General features: G+C 36.0%; 1 pseudogene; it reads right to left on the reverse strand.

Moving 5' to 3' along the window:
• Positions 1-734: 734 nt before the first annotated feature.
• Positions 735-1088, reverse strand: LOC114895446 (annotated as a pseudogene).
• Between the last annotated feature and the right edge of the window lie 4025 nt (positions 1089-5113).

The following is a 5113-nucleotide window of genomic DNA, read 5'->3' on the forward strand; positions in this document are numbered from 1 at the left end:
CATTATTTTGTAATAACTTTAAATGGAGTACTGTCTATAAAAATATTGAATAACTACGTTGTACACCCAAAACTAATATAACATTGCAAACCAACTATACTTTAATAAAAAAATAAATAGCGTTCAGCATTATTTTGCAGCATAGAGGCAGTGCACCCCCAGCAGAGAGAGTGGCACTACTAAGCTTCTTCCTGAGGAGCTACACTGATCATCTCAGCCTCAACCCACCATAGCTTTGAACTGTGTGACCATCTGTGCTTTATCTCGATTTATTTTTTGCATCTGTTAGCAAGATGTGTCCTAAGGTAATTACTTCTTTGCTTTAAGCCATTTTGGCTTACGAAAGGCTTCATAGGAACACTCTACTTTTGGATAGCCGGGGGTGGGGGGTGCCTGTATATGCTTTTACTTTTAACCTATCTATGTCTTTATATTTAAAGTGAGTCTCCTATGGACAACATATAAGTGAGCCTTCTTTCTAAATTCAGTCTAGCAACCTGCCTTTTTATTGATGTATTTAGACATTTAAAGTGATTATTGTTATGGTTGGCTTAAAATCTACTATCTTGCTGGCTGTTTTCTATTTGTTCCATTTGGCCTTTCTTGCTTTTTTGTTCACTTTCTGCCTTTTCTGAATGACTAAGCATTTTACGATCTATTTTATCTCCTACAATTACTTATTATTTATACCTCTTTTTAAAATGATTAATAATCAATTTATTAAAATAGTTGATTTAAGCAACTACAATGATGACCTCAATCTCTAATCCTGGCTCAATGATAGAAGTAATCTGCTTAACACTCTCAGGAGGATTGTCCAAGTCAATGAGTCACTGTGAATCCTCACCTGGAAATGCTCCCAAGTCTTAGAACCTTCGCCACAAAGAGTTTATCTCACAGTGATTCTCAGTCCTGGTAGACATCCGAAACAGTCCTTTCACTTTAAGGTCCTTTTCCTTTGAGCCTGTGATCAAATCAGCACACACCTTCCCCAGGGATTTTACATGGTGGACAGTTAGGGTAATTCTTACTCAGTGAACCACCCCTTCTGGGTCCACTGGTGTAGTTCCAGTAGCTTTAAAAGCCATGGCTGTCACATGGCAGGAGCATAACTTTGTGACTGACTTCTTCCTCAGCAAGAAGGGACTGTGGTGAGTCAGGAGCAGTGGCCACAGTATCTTCCTTACGGAGGCTTGATACATTTTTTAACACTTAACTTTTTAATGGTTAATGAGTTTTCCTTCAAATAGTATTATGTCATTTCATATACAATGTAACAGGACATTCTCAAGTCCTCCCATTCCTTGTGTCACTGTGGTCATACATTTCACTTTTATTTATGGAATAAACACATTATTACAAATTTTGCTTTAAATAGTTAGCTTTTACAACAATGAAAACTTAAAAATGTATTCCATTTTAGCTTCATTCTTCATTCTTTGTATAAATCCAAGTATCTGGTATCATATTTCTTTTACCTGAAAAACTTCCTTTAACATTTCTTGCAGAGTAGATCTGTGCTAACGAGTTACCTCAAGTTTTTTTTGTCTGGGAAAGGCTTTGTTTCTGCCTCACCTTTGAAAGATATTTTTCACTGGATATAAGTCAGGTTATTTTCCTTTTCAGAACTTTATAGACATCATTCCATTGCCTTCTTATTTACATGGTTTCTAGTGACAAGTCTGCTGTAATTCTCTTCCTTGTTCATTAATGTAACATTATTTTTTCCTCTGGGTGCCTTCAAGGTTTTTCTCTCTGTCTTTGGCTTTTGGGAGTTAGAATATGATGTTCATAGGTGCTGAGTTTTTAAAAAATTCTTACTCATCTTCAAATATTTTTTTCTGCCCTCTTCTCTTTTTGTTCCCCTGGAGTTCCATTTATGCATGTTAGGTCATTTGGTATTGGCCTTTAGCCCTTGGATGCTTTCTTTTTTATCATTCTTTTTTTTTCTCTTTGTGTTTCACTTTGTGTAGTTTCTGTTGATCTATCTCCATTTTCAAGCTCACTGGCTCTTCACCTACCTCAAATCTAATGGTAAAATATTTGAAAGCGTTCTTCATCTCTGTTACTGAATTATTCTTTTCTAGGATTTTCATTTTTATAGTTTCCATGTCTCTGCTAAAAGTATCTACTCAACCATGCATGTTGTCTACCTTTTCCGTTAGAGCCTTTAACATATTAACCATAACTACTTTAAATTCCCCATTGGATAGGTCCAACATCTAAGTCATATCTGAGTCTGGCTCTGCTGACTCCTTTGTCATTTTAAACTGTGGTGTTTTTTCCCCTCTTTGTATGCCTAAAGTTTTTTGTTTAAAGTTGGATGTACTGTACAAGACAATAGATACTGAGATAAATAATTGTTATACTTGGACATGGGCACACCTTTCCTTCTGTTGGGCTGTTAATATAGGGGTTCATGCCCATCAAGTCAGGAGTTGGGCTGGGTTTGAAGCTTGCTTCCTGCTTGGCTCTGGGTCTCCCACTTGGTTTAGGTTTTTTTCCTTTGTGCAACAGACAGAGATTCTCTCTCTTGCAGCTCTCCCAGCTGAATTCCACTCTTAATTTTATTTGACAACGATAGGGTAATGAAGGTGGAGGAGTGGGGAAAGGAGGTACTGTCTGATGTTCTTACTAAGCCTCAGATTTAGGCAGGCATTGCGAACCTGGGTCTTGGGTCTGTGACATTCTCAAGTACTCCTGTTCCTTCTCCAGGGGTAATACTGGGTCTATAGAGTCCCAGCCATCCCCCAGAGGTCTTAGTCTATACATTTCTTTCCTTTTCCCTGCATATTCAGCCTTTTGTTCCTCCGAGGTGATACAGAAGATGAATCTGGCAGTGTTTTGGCAGTGGCTTCTGTTCTCTCCCCTGCTCCAGCCAGTATCACAGGGGAAGTTTTCTTAAGCCTCTCCCCACTCTGCCCTGTGAGTTCCTAGAGGAAAATCATTCATGAGATTGTGACCCCCTACACACACATATGTCTGCAGCCCCAGGGACTTCACACTCCCACCCAACCTTTAGAAATTCATTAAAAATTTCTAGCTGAATCTTCTCTTTGGCTTACATGGATTTGGCGACATCTTTCTTTGCAAGTACTTGTCTCTCCCCATATTTCAGGGTAGTTGTTTGCCTTGCAAACTCAGTTCTCTCATGGGTTCAAACGTCATTAATTTCCAGCTTGTCAGCTTTTTCTCTTGTTGTTTGTGTAGAAGTGATAGTCTTTTCAGCACTCTTAATTTCCAAATTGAAATAAGAAGTCTTATTCTACAAAGAGGCAATTTGACCCATCCCACATATCGCTAATAAAACAGGTAAAGGGCCTACAAGTTTTGAAAAGGAAAAAAAAAACCTAGTCTCCGGTTCCTGCCATGTAATTAATTAACCAGGAGTGTGACTTCAAGCAAGAAAAATGGACTGGTAAGACTTAATTAGACCCATCACTCCAAAAGGATCAAATGGTGTAACTATGTGAAAGTGATCTAAAAAGTATTTAAAAAAAGGATATGGGATGAATGCAAAGTATGAACTTCTATTTTATTCTTTAGTTGAAGACTGTATGATAAAAATAAAATAGGTGTTTTACGTCTGGCCACATAAAGATTCAGATCAGTTCAGCAACATTTAATGAGTACCTACTACATGTTAAACTCTGTCCTAGTCATTTCTCCATCTGGGGAATGAAAAGGACATAGTCTGTGCCCTTAAAGAGTTTTTAGTCCAGCAGAGAAGACAAATTATGTTTAATTTGACTCAACCAGTTAATTATAAATATCTGAAACTAACATCTGTCCACTTCATTTTTAGAAGAAAACTGAGTAACACAATATACACATATGAAAATAATTTTTTTACAATTAAATTAGTCCACATTAGGATCCTATTTTAAATTACAAAAAAATGACAACTAATTTTCTCTCAAAATATTACCCTGATTAAAAATTCATTAAATATGAGAATTCTTCTTAAAACTAAAGGAATATTTTACTCTTTAAGCAATTAATTTCTATCTCAGATATTGTAGTAGCATGCATCAAAGAGTTAAAATTTGTCATCACCAGGGAAATTACATTAATAATACTTAGTTTTAAACAAAAACGACATTTTTTTGTATTACTTAGGTAGTTCCTTAAATGATTTACTCTTTTTGTCCATTAGGTCATTTATAATTGAGGGGTTCCTAAGCTGAACAGTTAGATGCAAAAACATGTGTTCAAAGTTGAGACAGAAATGGCAAATGGCCACATTCTTAAGATTATGTAATTGAATGAGATAGGGAATTCAATACCTCAGCAGATGACAAGTTCAAGGATGACCCTGTTTTAGCAAAAGCTAAGTTGGAACACATGAAACCATCAGATTTTGAGTTTTCATGTGAATCATTTTGGAGCACAAGGATTTAATGAATGTATGAGAATGTGTCCTTGGATTAGAATGCATTCCTACAGAATGAGAATAAGAAATATGAGAAATATTAAACAGAAACAAATACAGCATTGTTAATTTCTTACGATGTGACTAAAAGACTTGAAGTGAGGGATTCCTGTGACTTCAGAGGTGGGTTACTTTCCCACAATGCACCTGCATGTAAAAGACAACTGTAAACAGTATATGATTCTGTTCAGAGTCTGTTCACAAGCCACCATCAAACTTGGCTCAGTCCTCTTTACACAGTGCTAGGTTTGTCTTCTGGAACTAATTACATTAAAAATTCAAACCTGCTTATGCTTTGGGCTCAACAGTAGAATTACCTAAAAACAGATATCTATATCTATACATATATGGATATATAAAAATTATGAATTTGAGGACACAATTTGAGAGCATTTTTGATACTCAAAAATGTTTGAAATTAAATCAATTGTAATTTAAAACTCAGTTGGTAAATGGAAATATTCTATCTTCAGTTCATGTGAGTTATTTCATCAAACATAACAATAGATGATGAGCTAAATAGTTAACATAATTAATTCAGACCTTGCTCTGTTTATAACAAAGGCAAGTCAAACGCCTGCAAGAACTGTGAACTTTTCTATGGTTCAGGGTCAATCTGAACAAGGGTACCAGCTGTTCCATTAGATAATGTCTTGGATAAAGTCACTCTTGAATGAAAAT

Source organism: Monodon monoceros, unplaced genomic scaffold, assembly GCF_005190385.1.
Source record: "Monodon monoceros isolate NGI ecotype Baffin Bay Population unplaced genomic scaffold, NGI_Narwhal_1 Super_Scaffold_14, whole genome shotgun sequence".
Lineage (NCBI taxonomy): Eukaryota > Metazoa > Chordata > Mammalia > Artiodactyla > Monodontidae > Monodon > Monodon monoceros.